This window comes from Phycodurus eques, unplaced genomic scaffold (assembly GCF_024500275.1).
Source record: "Phycodurus eques isolate BA_2022a unplaced genomic scaffold, UOR_Pequ_1.1 contig_89, whole genome shotgun sequence".
In the NCBI taxonomy this organism is placed as follows: Eukaryota; Metazoa; Chordata; class Actinopteri; order Syngnathiformes; family Syngnathidae; genus Phycodurus; species Phycodurus eques.
The window spans coordinates 58817-75839 of record NW_026904086.1 but is presented as its reverse complement, the minus strand read 5'-3'; the positions used below and the strand labels follow the sequence as shown (position 1 = coordinate 75839).

Below are 17023 nucleotides of genomic sequence, written 5' to 3'. Positions count from 1 at the left end.
TCTTATTATTGGTCCTGTCTCGTCATCTTCCTGTCTTTGGAACAATATATTTTTATCCTTGCCTGTTTGCTCTTTTAGTTCATCTGTTAAGTATTTCTTTTTCTCCTCTCCTTTTTCTCTTTTAGACGCCATGTTTAGCCAAAAAAGTAAGTCGTCAAATCCATCTTTTCCCATTCGTGATATATTATTATTGTGCCGATCCTTTATTTTGTTTCGAAGTTGAACTATTTTTTGCGAATTCAGCTGGCCAGCGAAACCGTATTTGGTTATCCACGTGTTTAAATGTTTTATTTTGGAAGGGTTTGGAAGTTGTACATATTTCCAGTCTTTACACGTCAGGCTTTCTCTTGGATCCATTTTAAAGTTAGTGTTTCCCATTTTTGTGAATTTGGAAGTCAGTGTATTCGCACCTAGAGTGACCTAATACTGACTTTATTCAAAAAATGACTGGGTGACAATGAATGTCTGAGTTATGGTAACCCTCAACCTTCTAACCCAAATGGGGCGGAGGATTCTTGCCTCTGCTTCCAAACTCAGTTGTCACTTACAATCCAGTCTTATACATCCATACTTTTACACACACACACACGATATTAGTAACGTTTTAACAAACACACGAAAACATGGAAGCACAAAGACACGGAATTTAAGCACGTCCAGGACTCCGCCGTCCTTTATTTTATTTTATTTAACACTGAATTTAAGCACGTACAGGACTCCGCCGTCCTTTATTTTTTATTTTTATTTTATTTAACACGGAATTTAAGCACGTACAGGACTTCGCCGTCCTTTATTTATTTTTTTTATTTTATTTAACACGGAATTTAAGCACGTACAGGACTCTGCCGTCCATGCGGAATTTGTCGGACTCCGCCGTCCTTCATTTACTTGCCAGTGACTAGTATTAAACAAGGTTTATTTCGCCGCAGACTTCTTTTTCGCGCAATACACTCACTCTTTAAAAAAAAAAAATTTCCCTAAAAATTTTTTAAAATTTAACTCACCAAAGTCGTCTTCAATCCTGTGGATTATCGTCAACCTTCAGATCCCAGTTGAGAAGAACAAAGACCAGTCCCGGAAAGGGTCTCAATTGCCGTGGCCACGGTCTCTTAACTGGATGTCGGCTCCACAACTGGAATCCTCGGGCGTGTTGACATCCGGCTCGAAGGACCAAAGTAATGTTGGATTTATCTTACCCAACATTATAATGAATAGACACAAAAGGAATGAAGACGCTGGTCTCTTTTTCTCATGAGGAGGGCGCATGGGAGATTGTTCAGGTTACAGCCTCTCAACACGCTCTAAACAATCTCCCCCGTCGCTCCTGCATTTATTTGAAAATAGGGAGGTTTCTAAGTTTACAAGACACAACACACTAAGGGGAGGGTTTCAAGGTGAAAACATGGCACCAACACCTGCCACGTCCCGGCCACGTCCTTTTCTCTGATGATTCCTGCTGAGTCATCTTCTTGAAGGCGAGACATCTTTCTTTCCAAAAATTGTCCATAATACTCATGCAAGCTAAGCAAATAAATGATAACTTCTACAATATACCTGACACTAATGCAAGCTACAATGCAAAATACAAATGCAAGCTAAGCAAAGAAATGCTAACTACTAAAATATATCTAACAGATACAAAGGTATGGATTTTTAAATGATTCGTAATTATTGCACATTATTGTGTGGACCTCAAAGGTCGCATCATCCACACACAAAAAATCCAAAATAGACCAGCCAACAATAGGAGAATAAAGATGGCGCGATCCGCTCGAGATATTTTTAAGCGAAATATGATATTTTTTAAATATAAAATGTTGCTTTTTAGGTAACCATGTGGCTTACGACCATACTACCCTGAGAACGTCCGATCTCAGAAGCTAAGCAGGGTACTTGGATGGGATACTGCCTGGGAATACCAGGTACCATAAACTTTTTCACTTTAGATCTTTAGATTCACGTGATACGACACAATTTTATCACATCAGTGCTTTTAATTGGCTCGAGGCTAAGGATTCAGGTAACCATGTGGCTTACGGCCAAAAAAAAAAAAAAAAAAAATCCAAAATAGACAAGCCAACAATTGGAGAATAAAGATGACGCGATCCGCTCGAGATATTTTTAAGCGAAATATGATATTTTTTAAATATAAAATGTTGCTTTTCAGGTAACCATGTGGCTGACGGCCATACTACCCTGAGAATGCCAGATCTCCTCCGATCTCGGAAGCTAAGCAGGGGCGGGCCTGGTTAGTACTTGGATGGGGGACAGCCTGGGAATACCAGGTGCCGTAAGCTTTTTCACTTTAGATTCTCGTGGAATCGTTTTCTTATCGGTGGTAGACCTAAATTATAATGCAGTCATCCTCTCTCTTATGATTTACCGTCTCTTTATTAGGAGACAGAATCTTCAAGTACCTTTTTTAAACATCCCGTTTCTCCTTTTCCGACAGTAAAAATAAAATAAAATCGATACACACATACATCTATCTATATATATCTATATATGTATAGATATATATATATATAAATATATATATATATATTAGTATCACGTGATATGTCACAATTTTATCACATCAGTGCTTTTAATTGGCTCGAGGCTAAGGATACAAAGGTATGGATTTTTAAATGATTCGTAATTATTGCACATTATTGTGTGGACCTCAAAGTTCGCATCATCCACACAAAAAAAATCCAAAATCGACCAGCCAACAATTGGAGAATAAAGATGACACAATCCGCTCGAGATATTTTTAAGCGAAATATGATATTTTTTAAAGATAAAATGTTGCTTTTCAGGTAACCATGTGGCTGACGGCCATACTACCCTGAGAAAGACAGATCTCCTCCGATCTCAGAAGCTAAGCAGGGGCGGGCCTGGTTAGTACTTGGGTGGGAGACTGCCTGGGCATACCAGGTGCCGTAAGCTTTTTCACTTTAGATTCTCGTGGAATCCAAGCGTGCTCGTTTTCGTGAAAGAACTTCGTTAACAACAATGTATAAAAACAACCAATTTATTCCTGACAGAGGAGTCTATACATTTTGCAGAGCTCTGGGTTCGTAACTACCCTATCTTATCCTTAGCAGATACAGTCGTCGAACCAAACTATCTGACTCTACCCCAGACTTATACAATGTTTCAAACAGGCCGGTGTGGAATCGCTGTCGTCTGATTGGTCCGTAATCTGATGTCTCCTGCATTCAATGTTTATAGTGGCTCCCCGCAGTTCCTTTCTTCTTTGCCATCTGTCTCCAAATACCCCCTGATGGGGGCCACATACCCCCCGATGGGGGCCTTCCTGCAATATACTCCTATACTCCAATACACATTCTCTTCCAAACTAGTTAGAATTACATATTAGAATATAAAGTATTCTATATTCCCTTCAATCCCCCAAGTTGATCTTCTGATAATCAGAAGATCAACAACCCCTATACCTACTAACTATTTCACTACAATACTCATTATTCTATTTTAAGCACATCAAAACTAAACAATTTAAAGAGAGGATATACCGGTATCGTTCAATGGAGCGAGCGATTCCATGGCCACCCTGTCTTCGTCCAGGGACAGCAGCTGATATTGGCCGTAGGGGTCCTTACCCACAAAGGCCATGAGGACAATTCTGAGAACCAGGTTCCTGAGACAAGGGATAATACAACATCCACAAATAGCAAGCACAGCCATGACAATTATGATTGTCGTTGCCAACGTCAGTATGAGACCTCTCCATTTACCAAACATCCTATTAAGCAGGCTGTAGAAGGGGTTGTCCACCACTCCAGACATTGATTTAAGTTTAACAGACGGCTTGCAAACCTTTCATGGCTCTGGTGATCTTTCCGTTCGGCGCCGTATTATTGGGGATAATTGTACAACAATGTCCTTTAATTCGAGAGCAGGCACCCCCTTCTTCCGTTAACATACTATCAAGGACCAATCTATTTTGGAATGCCATGAGAGATGTAGCTGATAGTTGCTCATGGATGCCCTCCGCTAGTTGGGAGGTGAAATTCACCAATCTTTGAATTTGGTAATGGTGGTAATTTATGAAATCAACATTTTTATTCGGAGTTACCCATATAAAAATACTCTCAAGACCTGCGGAAATTCTGGCAGCGACCTTTATACTCATCCGGGACACCTCTGGGAATTCCAATGGCATCCAGGTAGGTGGGGTCCTTACCTTCTTCCCAAGCATTTCCGCCCACATTGAAGCCACTGACCATACGGCGGAAACGGTTCAAGCTACCCCACCAGTCACGCTCCCATGTGAAATCCGCCATTTGAGTGATTTCCTGCTCAGAGAGGGGCTTAATCACTGTGGGAGCTATCATAGAGACCAATGCACAAGTGCCTGTCCATTCCCCGGGCAGGAAGTCCCACAACAGACCATCTCCCCACATCCACCACAAATCAGACCTCATCTTACTTAATCGGGCCGCATCCTAATAATCAATAAAAAGTGTGAATTTACAAAACTGTGGATCCAGGTGGCCAATTGATCGGGAAAGTTTTGTTATTGGGGCCTAAAGTTATCTTACTCTTATTTTGAAAGATGCAATCCAATTGAGGTTATTCATCGTAGCACAAACAAGACAGTCCTTTTGATAGATTTTGACTGCGTCCCTACCTTCCACAGTAATTTCCTTAAGCCAAAAATTACCTATATTATTTCATTATTCAGGTCATATCCCGTCACTTTGGAGGTTCGAAAAACCACTGGATCTGCATTTTTTTTTTATACTGGTACTTTCGCAAATTTTCTCATTATCGGACAAGATGAACTTTGTGTCGGAAGTAGCCAATTAATAATAATCTGTCCTAGGGGATCGGCCCCTGAGACATCTATACCCAAGGTCAACAGTACGGGATGTCTGTCCCCCGGGGTAACCGAGTGCATACTACCTCTTTTCAATTTGATCCTGTCCTTCCACCGCCAATTTCTATTCTTCGTCGGCTCCCGTCGAGTGGATAATCACCTGCTTGCAACTGTAACACAAATCCACCTGCTGGTTCGCTTTGAACCTATGGTTCACCGGATACCGGCCAGCTCCCGCATGTCCTGTACTCAAAGCGCACAAGTAAATATCGTATCCCGCCGGGTCGCCCCAGCGTGCACAATTTACCACCTTACACAATTTAAATTGGGAGACCGTCTTTTCCCCCAATGTGTAATTCTAGGGCCCCTGTTGGCTTCACGGCCCTCTTTGTTACTCGTTTTCCTTGTATTGAAGGCATTCCAAAATAGATTCCTGTAACTATAATCAGGGAGATCACCAGAGTCATGATTATAACCTTCTTTGACCAGACATACAGGATGTACATATTTCCCCCTATGTTAAATGACTAATTTAACACCAAAACACAGTATCCACACACAACCCCATACACAAACCAGCAGGTCGTCTCCTTCCGTCGGAGAGGCCCCTGACCAGACCTGCAAACAAATCCTTATATAAATTAATCACTACTCTGCAAAAGATACCCGTGACAATTGACTACATAATTCCTGTATACATACTCCAGAGAAGGGACAAGTCGGCAATTGTCACCCAACATTGATATTATTCCCCAACCAATTGTTAATTTGTCTCACAAAAGTGTAAAATGTCATTCAACCAAGAATCACATAAAATCAGCGTTAAGTCAGCACACCAACATCCTGCAATACAACAATAACACTATCAAGCTCCATCCTCCTGGGCATCCTGTAAAATAATGTTATTTCAACAAATCAGTCATTCAACAGTCTGTAGACCGCATTCTCTCGTCAGTCACCCGGTCCTTTGGTAACTAAAGGTCTATAGTCTCTTTCACGTGATCACATCCTTCACTACTCCTGTCAGCCAGCTCAGTAGTGCTCCATTTCTGCTTTTAATTAAGATGACACAAACACTAAACACAAAACATAAACAATTAACATGACACGACAAGCGAGACTTCACAGACAATAACATTAACCTGGACCCAGGAGTGAATGTCCTCTCACATACACCACACAGACAAAACTGAACACAGCACACTTATTGGTTGAACCATAACACCTAAACCACTACAGACCAGGCTTCTATCCATATCATTAATTAAACGATCCTATTGTAAATCTCCCTGGCCTTTGCAATACCATAAACTCGTAAAACTCACACACGCCTGTCATAAAGCTGCCCCCATCCCCCAGCTGAGGACGCCTGTGTCCTGTCATAAACCATTTGGTGCACCCTCACTTCAAGTGCTCTTTTAAGCACTCATCCATTTTCTGAGCCGCTTCTCCTCACTAGGGTCGCGGGCGTGCTGGAGCCTATCCCAGCTGTCATCGGGCAGGAGGCGGGGTACGCCCTGAACTGGTTGCTAGCCAATAGGGCACATAGGGGCACATACAAACAAACAACCATTCGCACTCACATTCACACTTACGTGCAATTTAGAGTCTCCAATTAATCTACCATGCATGTTATTGGGATGTGGGAGGAAACCGGAGAAAAGCCACGCAGGCACTGGGAGAACATGCAAACTCCACACAGGCGGGGCCGCTGATTGAACCCCAGTCCTCAGAACTGTGAGGCTGACGCTCTAACCAGTCGTACACCGTGCCGTCACTCTCTAAGCAATATATCAAATCCCAGTCACCAGCTCAGATAGCAACTTGGACGTCATTTATTCAAACTCCGAAGCGTTTTCTTACACCAAAAACCTCCCGTACTGTTTTCAGGCTTTTATCCCAGGCACGCAGAGCCACTCTGGTCCGCTCTGCTGACCCGGAAATAGAAAGTCACGATGCTACTCTGGCTTGATCCCATCCGCCGGGTACACGCCTAAATTTATCTATTATTTAATTTATCTTCCAGAATATCATATGCATACCTATTTATACATACAATATGTATGCCTTATTTATTTAGTTAATAAATATAATGGGTACCCTTTGAAGCGCTTTATAACTTTTTACATATATAGTCATATAATTTCATTCATCAAAGTTCTAAGGTTTACTTTATATTGTGTACACAATTTATAAAACGTATCGCACCAAATATTTATACCATTCACACTTAGTCCACGTTTTTTTTTTTTTACAATAGAGGCCTGCGCAGGACATGTTTGGGACAAGTAGAATCACTTGTCCGATCTGATGACTAGTGGAAACTCATACGTCGAAATATAATGGTTAACCAGCGCTTTGTCGACAGACGGCACGTTTTCTTTTGCACAAGGATAGCCTTTGGGCCATCCAGAAAAAGTGCCGACAATTATTAATAAGTACCTTATGCTTTGGACTGGGACCACCATTGTCGGTTCGGTCCATTACCACCACATAAATTCGGGCCTCGGCCCATCTCAGTGTGTCAATTCCCTCTTCGTTGTAGGGCAAACACTGAAATCTTGACATATATCACAAAAACAAAAAACACAAAAATCTTTTACCTGACACAGAAGATCAGGGTGCCACCAAAAGCGCAGCTTGTTCAGCATTGACACATAACTTTCCTGTAGGTAACATCAGTCTCCTAAGTTCTCCTTGTCATCATACAAACCACAGCTTCTCCTTGTCATCATACTCAGCACCTGTCTCTTGCCACTTACGCTTGTCTTCCTTTGACGCCGCCTCCTTCATCATCCATTCGATAGCCTGCTATTTCTTTCGCCGCTGCGCCATTCCCCCGGGCTACCAGAGTGCCCGCTTTCGCCTGTCCTGGACACTTGACCACAGCCACCTCCACTGGCCTATCAATAGCCTCACTCAGTCGTTGAATCAGCTCTGCGTGGGCCACTGGGTCACCAGTGGTCGTAACAAAACCCTGTCGCCTCCATGCAGCCAGATCAACAAACAAACATCCTACCACATACGCCGAATCAGAATAAATCGTAACACACTGACCTTCGGATAACTCTAGTGCCCTGCACCTGGCCAGCAGTTCTGCAGCTTGAGCGGAGGGTTTCATAACATCATTTATGGACCAAAGCGTTGGGATTTCAGAATTTGGGTTTCAGCGATATCTTCTATGGCCTCTTGTTTACAAGGATACTACGGCACGTTAACAAAAGCAGTCGGGTTTACCTCGAATGTTACCGGAGTCACGGATGTACACAGACCCCTCGGACCACAGTGAGTCCGGCAGCGAGCTCAACAGCTGTGCGGCGTCCTCATGGTCCGAGAGTTCTCTGCCATGGAATCGCGCTAAAGTCACATGCTGCAACACCCCTCCGTCCACCATGGTACCTTGAATACAAAAACATTCAGTACTCGGAGAGTACAACACATTGGGTATTTGATCTTGTTGCCAATCGTTTGCCAAATGGCATTTTCTCACCATGGGTCCCAGTTCTCTGGCTTTATGACCTAATGCTAGTGCAAGTGATGTGTGGAAAAGATGTCAAGTTTATCATAAACCACTCACTCTGCTCTGGTGCCAAGGTGGACGCAGCCGCCACACCTTGTTTCCCTATGTAAATTCCTGTACTATTGAGCCTCCAATTTTCTTCCTGTATCGACTCAAAAGCTTCCCTATAAACCAAATCGTCATTTTTATCATAAAACAGTGTGAGATGGAGAGGGTCACTTGGAGGACGATAGGGGGCAAGAGAGTCGATCCAGGGCTTCCACCGCAGGAAGGCCGAGTAAACTCCGCCTCCCTCCTTTGTTTCAGGTTTTAGTCGGGCCCAATATATGTCAGCAGTTGCTTCCGGAAGTTCATGTTGTATCATGTTCCATCCGGAGGACAACTTCTGTCCACAGTTCATCATGGTCCCATCGGGGAACCGTATCGTCAGTCCATCCGGGCTACAAGGGATGGTAGCCCTGGTCTTGATAAGCAGATCTCTGCCCATCAGGTTCACTGGAGCCCCTTTTTTCATGAGGACAAACTGATGTTCATGTGTCTGTCCAGCAATTTCAGTCTTTAATGGTGTCGTAATCGGCAGACTCATGGGCACCCCTGCACAGCTCATTCAGGTGGTTGTCTTTCCTTAGCGGGGTTCAGAGGCTCTGTCTTTCCTCCGTCCCCTGGCTCCGGGCTCATTGGGCATTCGGACCAGTCCTCATCGCAGTAGTACTGGCGAGATGGCTCTTGTTGCTGTGGAGCCTGCTGCGGATGCTGTTGCCGGGCCGCGCCCAACTCTCTCTCGTGAAGCTTTGTAGCCTCCTCTTTGAGGTGTGGCCTCTCCGGGTTCCACTGGAGGTCGTTGTTGAATCATTGGGTAAACAGCACATTGGCAATCCCAGTGTCCCTACTGACCTCAATTGAAGCACGCTTGGTCCGTTGGAGGTCGGCAAGGGCTTCCCCTGCCTCCGTTGGTGTACTCTGTCACGACTCCCGCCTCGTCTCCTCGTTGACCCCTGCGCCATCCACATCTGTTTCTCTGCTTCCATTTTAATTAATTAATTTTTATTTATTTTTTTGATGGCCACTTTACGGGCCTGGGCCAATTGTAGCTTCAAAGGTTGTTCCTGCATGTCCTTTACCTCATCTGATGATGTGTGTTTTCTGTTGACAAAAAGTTACAAATGGTGTGACATATGACAGTTAAAGAAGCTATCTCCCCCTTTCATGAGGTCAGGGTCTTTAAAAAGTTCAGTCCTAACTTCAACCGGCAAGGTGTCAAGTAAAGCTATTTAATAAATAACATTTGCCTCCCTTAAACGGGAGGGATGTGACCCGGTCTCATCTGTCCAAATACTTATACAATTTTCGAAGTGAGAACTGGGATCCATGAGAGGTTTGTAGTCCAGAAGCTTCGGCACCATTGGGGAAGAGGACGGGAACATGTCGCGGATGACTGCAAACACTATAGGAGCAAAAGGGGCAAATAAAATTTCAGGTTCGACATTATTCAGACCCGACCGTGTCAAAATATCATCCGATTGGTGAACCGAAATGCAACAGGCGCGTATCAGTCTCACTATGTCACCACACGCCAGGCTCATGCTGTCTGTCAACCTTTTCAGCCCCTGGATCCAAATTACACCAACAGCCAGTCCGGGAAGCCGCATCTGTAAAAACTCAACATTTTTTAAAGACAATTTTGATATTTACCCACCTTTTTGAATGCGGTGACGTCACTGGGGCCGTTTTCGGAAAGGTCCGTAAATTGTATTTAGCGGGGGAATTTGTCGCTCTTTTTTTTCTGAACAGCTGTAACAGCTGCCATGGCAGGGCACACCAGACAAATCTCAGACATTTTTCTTCTCAATTTTTCACTCTTCTATTTTCTTATTCAACCTTCAATTCTCTCTCCACCCTGCAGCATCCAACTTTTCCTTCATCTTATTCCTTTCAGAATAACCTCTCTGTTACGTGAAACAACTTACATTCCTTTTTCTTTTCCACTTTGCCCACACACTTCTTAATCCTGTTTGTTTCTTTTTCTGCCTTTTTTTTCAATCCACAAATCCGACACATATCACATTCATTACCTCGACACTCGACTGTCCAATTCACAACCCCGAGTTTTGGTGGCACACTCATCTTATTCTAAATCGGTTTTTGGGGGTCCCAAAATCCCCGTCTACCGAAACGTTACAATTTGAAACCGCGTCCGATTTCAAGTCAGTCTACGACGGGACAAGTAGGTACCTTGTTACCCTACTTCCAGGATTTTCTCTGATCCTGGTCTGTCAGGTCCCTTGTTACCCTAACGTCAGGTCCTCCGTTACCCTGACTTTTAATTATGCAATTTTAACAACACAACGTCTTATTAACTATAGACAACAAAACAACTGTACCACAAGTCTCCCAAATATCGCCATTTCCAATGTGCAGAATTCGTGATATACTCAAACAGGCTTCCGCTCACCTTTTTTATTTCGGTGCACCGGGGAGATTTGCAGTCCAACTGAATTCCTGTCCGCTCCTCTGTCTTTTTATCTATTGTTCCTTCAGGATCACGTCGCGGTCACCATTTGAAGGAACCTGTGTTTTAAAATCTCCTAACTTCCGTGGTTCCAAGCGTGCTCGTTTTCGTGAAAGAACTTCGTTAACAACAATGTATAAAAAACAACCAATTTATTCCTGACAGAGGAGTCTATACATTTTGCAGAGCTCTGGGTTCGTAACTACCCTATCTTATCCTTAGCAGATACAGTAGTCGAACCAAACTATCTGACTCTACCCCAGACTTATACAATGTTTCAAACAGGCCGGTGTGGAATCGCTGTCGTCTGATTGGTCCGTAATCTGATGTCTCCTGCATTCAATGTTTATAGTGGCTCCCCGCAGTTCCTTTCTTCTTTGCCATCTGTCTCCAAATACCCCCTGATGGGGGCCACATACCCCCCGATGGGGGCCTTCCTGCAATATACTCCTATACTCCAATACACATTCTCTTCCAAACTAGTTATAATTACATATTAGAATATAAAGTATTCTATATTCCCTTCACTATCTATCTATCTATATATATATATATATATATATATATATATATATATATATAGTATCACGTGATACGTCACAATTTTATCACATCAGTGCTTTTAATTGGCTCGATGCTAAGGATACAAGGGTATGGATTTTTAAATGATTCGTAATTATTGCACATTATTGTGTGGACCTCAAAGCCACGGTTTATGAACCCGAACCACTTCCATGGAATACATTACTGTCAAGTGAATGGCAGTATTAGTTGGAGGAGGTGAGATAGAGTAAATTCAATCAGAATCAGCAGAATCACAATCAGAATCCTCTTTATTTGCCGAGTATGTCAGAAACATACAAGGAATTTTTCTCCGGTAGTTGGAGCCCCTCTCGTGTGACAACGGACAGCCATTTGACAGAAAATACTTTGGAGACAAAATCACATTAGACCTAAGTGCGGAGAGTCAGTCAGCAATAAAAGGTTACCGGTAATGTGATCATGTCGATGCAAAGTTTGTGTTATTTTTTTGACAATTGTGCAAATGATGCTGAGTCCTCTCGCAATTTAGAGCAATTTGAAATGACTGATCAAGCAATTATCTGGTACAGTGACAATTGTGCAAAACGCGCAGAGACTTCGAGAAATGTAAACAGAATAAAGCGAATTGTAGTGCGATAATCTGGAACAGTGTCCATTGTGCAAATGGTGCAGATACTTGTCAAGCACATGAGTGGCCAGTATTGGTCAACAACAGATATGCAAATTGTGCAGAGTGGCGAGACTACTACAGTGAATGCACGAATAATGTATAATTGGCCCGACAGAGATGGGACAACAATCTCAAGACAAATTGGCAGCATGTTACAATGCAATTATAAGTGAACTGTTTAAGAAGTTAACGGCAAGCGGGACGAAGGTGTTGGAATGTCTGCTAGTTTTAGTTTGCATTGTTCGATAGCACTTACCTGGGGGAAGGAGCTGGAAGAAGACAATTATATATTACTCGTGCACTCACTGTAGTTGCCTCGCCACGCTGCACTATTTGCATATCTGTTGTTGACCAATACTGGCCACTCATGCTCGTAACATCTGCTCCAATTGCACACTGATTGAAGAGAATCTGCAACATTTGCACAATAAACATTGTCCCAGATTATCGCCCGACTCGCTTGAAGTCTCGGCGCCCTTTGCACAATGGTCATTTCACCGGACTATTGCAATATTAGTCTTTCGAACTGCTCTAAATGCGAGAAGACTCTGCATCTTTTTGCACAATTGTAAAAACATTTTTTACTGGCATTACCAGATAACTAGCAACCCTTAATTGCTCAGTGACTGTTTTTTGTCAATGTGTTTATGTCTCAAAAGTGTTTTCTGTCAATTGACTGTCTGTTGTCGTACTAGAGCGGCTCCAACTACCAGAGACAAATTCCTTGTATGTTTTTTGGAAATTCATGGAAAATAAAGATGATTATGTTTCTGAAGAGTTGGTGATCAGGATCTGGAGGGTCCGAGAGGATTTTGCATGCTCTTGTCTGAGTTTTGGCAGTTTGCAAGTTCTCAAATTCTCGAGTGTGTTTACTTTTCAAAATCTATGATCTGATCACACATTTGTTGTGTTGAGAATGAGTTCGCATCATCCACACAAAAAAATCCAAAATAGACCAGCCAACAATTGCAGAATAAAGATGACGCGATCCACTCGAGGTATTTTTAAGTAGTAGTAGTAGTCCGCCTTTCGCCCGAAGTCAGCTGGGATAGGCTCCAGCGTCCCGCGACCCTAACCACGATAAACGGTGTTGAAAATGGATGGGTGGATGGATAAATTAAATGCACTATGTTACATCATGGCGGCACGGTGGACGAGTGGCCTCACAGTTCTGAGGAGGGGGGTTCAATCCCCGCCTGTATGGAGTTTGCATGTTCTCCCCGTGCTTGTGGGGGGTTTCTCCAGATACTCCGGTTTCCTCCCACATCCCAAAAACATGCACGTTAATTGAACAGTCTAAATTGCTCTGAAAATGGATGTTACATCATCCTCTTCTTGATTAATTTTTATAACGAAAAGACAGTTTACACATATGGACACAAAATTGTGCCAATTGAGTTCCAAATATTTGCCCAAGGCCAGCCCGATTTTGACACGTGGCCTCAAATATGTCTCCCATCCACATCACATTTAGAAGGTAAAAATTACATCCATCCATCCATCCATTTTCTGAGCCGCTTCTCCTCAATGGGGTCACGGGCGTGCTGGAGACTATCCCAGCTGTCATCGGGCAGGAGGCGGGGTACACCCTGAACTGGTTGCCAGCCAATCGCAGGGCATATACAAACAAACAACCATTCACACTCAAGGGCAATTTAGAGTCTCCAATTAATGCATGTTTTTGGGATGTGGGAGGAAACCAGAGTGCCTGGAGAAAACCCACGCAGGCACGGAGAGAACATGCAAACACCACACAGGCGGGACCGGGGATTTAACCCAGGTCCTCAGAACTGCGAGGCTGACGCTCTCACCAGTCGCCCACCGTGCCGCTGGTAAAATTGACATATGACAAAAATGACACAATATTTGTGCTCAAGGGCTGCATTGGTGCATTTTTTAAATGGACACATGGGCCAGGTCATTTGTTCATGAGGTAAAATGAGCCATAACTAAACAGTTATAATCTATGAAAACAGTAATTTGGTTCATGATAATTATTTCACGACAATAAATCAACAAATGTAATAAGAGGAATGTGAAGTGGATAAACTGGAAAGTTAAATTAAACAAATGTTTGTGACTCATGATAATCCCAATGCTCAGCAGGCCAGATTCAATAATGGCAAGGGTCCCCTGTATAGTGAGTACATGACAGTGATATCTGCTTTTATTGTATCATTCATGATACTGTGCTGTAATTCAGTATATATTTGCCATATAGAAGCTTTATTAGCTCACAATTACTGACTAAAAAGACACCACAGTCATCGCCCTCATCAAAGACGGTGACGAGTCTGCATACTGACAGGAAGTGGAGCGGCTGGAGCTGTGGTGCGCCTGACACAACATGAGTATGAGTGGGTCTTAAAAGAGCTGTTTTGGGTGTGCTTGAGCATCACTCTGTGTCTTGGTGTGGGACAGTTCCCTCTGCTGAGAAGTAGGGGGCAAAGGCCCGCCGAAACCTGACAGTCTCTCTCGTCGAGTTGTTGGCAGCAAATCCTCCCAGACCTGGTAGTGGTTCCACCTCTACAACCTGGATGCTTCCCGCAGTTGGTATGTGCAACAGGGCTCCACATCTTCGCATGAAGATGTGGAGAACACAGGTGGCCTTCCCACAATTCCCCGCAACTTTATGATGCAACTCCATTGCACGCCTCTTTTCACCACTAAGCAGAGAGGATCCCGAAGGCATACTCCACCACCATCGAAGCTCGGGAGAGACGGTAGTTGAACATCAGTCGCTCGGGCGGAAGGATTCATACAGGGAATGGCCTCAAGAGATGTCTCCGGAGTGGAAATGCCTCATCTGCCACAAAGACATGCGGCTGGGGTCCTCAGTGGTCAGCTCCTGGTAACGGCAGTTACTTTTGGAGGGTGCCACAGCGCAGCGCTTTACCCAAGGCTGAGTTGACCAGAATCCCTCCATCACTTGTCTGTCTGTAGCGCCCGACATCAACCACTCAGAAACTATAAGTAGCATCCACAACTCTCAAGAGAACCAACGAGAATGTTCCTTTGTCGTTGAGGAACTGGGATCCAGAGCTTTTGAGGACCACATGCTTCCCATCCAGTGCTACATAGCAGAGAGGAAAATCCCACAACTCCTCGAATCTCTCCGATTTTCCTCCACTACTCTGTGCTGGGCTCAGCTATGAACTCCCCCGTGGCAGTCCCAAATGGCTGCTGCCACATCAGGGACTATCAGGAAAAACCGGGCACTCCGGTTTCCTCCCACATCCCAAAAATATGCATGGTAGGTTAATTGACAGCTAAATTGCCCGTAGGTGTGAATGTGAGTGCGAATGGTTGTTAGTTTGTATGTGCCCTGCAATTGGCTGGCAACCAGTTCAGGGTGTGCCCCGCCTCCTGCCCGAAGATAGCTGGGATAGGCTCCAGCATGCCCTAGTGAGGAGAAGCGGCTCAGAAAATGGATGGATGGATGGGATGGATATACACACACACACACACACACACACTAGGTCTGTATCCATACACCAAGTTAACGATTCCGTACATATCACAGTTTCTGACGGTTTCGATACACAATTTTTGGGATGATTATTAGAGATTTTTTTTAAAAATATGTCTTTATACAGAACACTTCGATAAATGGTTATAATATATACATACATATTATAAATATCATCCATCCATTTTCTGAGCCGCTTCTCCTCACTTGGGTCGCAGGCGTGCTTGAGCCTATCCCAGCTGTCATCGGGTAGGAGGCGGGGTACACCCTGAACTGGTTGCCAGCCAATCGCAGGGCACATTCAAACAAACAACCATTCGCACTCACAGTCACACCTACAGGCAATTTAGAGTCTCCAATTAATGCATGTTTTTGGGATGTGGGAGGAAACCGGAGTGCCTGGAGAAAACCCACGCAGGCACCGGGAGAACATGCAAACTCCACACAGGCGGGGCCCGGGATTGAACCTGGGTCCTCAGAACTGTGAGGCTGACGCTCTAACCTGTCGCCCACCATGCCGCCACATGGACAACAATTAAGTATAAATTAACAGCATAGAGCAGTGGTTCTCTGTTGAATGGTCCGGGTTCCCTCGAGTGGTACCTGAAAAAAATCCCAATTAAATATTCAAACTGCGTATTGTCACAGCGGTTTCAACTTTTCTTAAACACAGTTCAGTTCTTCTGTTAAGCGCGCGCACACACACACACACACACACACACACACATTCTGTACAATTACAGGTATTATTTTCATGTCTATTTGGTACAAATAAAATGCATGCAGTTAGGATGGTGCGGCTGCATGGGACACGGCCTGTGCCCATGCAAACTGTTTTTATTAAAGGTATGTACGGGTTTTTTCCGCAACTGTACTCATTGTTTAGCTTCAAACATGCATTCTGAACTAATATGTATTTTTTTAACTATTGCAGGATGAAGTCAGTCAAATTCGCAATCTGGAGAGAAGTCGAGTAGTTGTCCATCTACAAATCGACGCTTTCTGAGTTCACTCACCTGAGTGCCCGTTTGAATGTGTTTGACAATGAACAGCACCGAGCATGCTGAAATAAATGTGAGTTCATAAATGACTACATTGGGGCCACTCAAAAGGCAGCGGCCTATTTCTGGTCCCCATCTGTTAAGGCCCCTCACATGATCAGCCGAGATCGGGCATTCTCTATGTAGTATGGCCGAAAAGTTGCGATGTCCCAAAGAAAACCACCTAATTTTAGCATTACCACAACCATATTATTGACACACAATGGGTTTGCTTGCAAAACAAACCAATTTACCTGTTTAAAATTATAGTCCCAAACAGAGCATGGATAAATCATTACTCACCCAATTACTACACTTCATTTTAATAATAGTTTGTTTTCCTATCTTTGAAGGAGTCTGGGCTTTTTAACTTTTGCGCATATCTTAACATGTCTACACTACAAACAGGGTTTGGAGGGTAACTGTTACTTTAAAGACAGATGGGCA

General features: G+C 43.6%; 2 pseudogenes; both read left to right on the top strand.

Moving 5' to 3' along the window:
- The first annotated feature begins 2178 nt into the window (after positions 1-2178).
- On the top strand, positions 2179-2297 carry LOC133398348 (5S ribosomal RNA; annotated as a pseudogene).
- A 515-nt stretch (positions 2298-2812) lies between these two features.
- On the top strand, positions 2813-2931 carry LOC133398355 (5S ribosomal RNA; annotated as a pseudogene).
- Positions 2932-17023: the final 14092 nt, after the last annotated feature.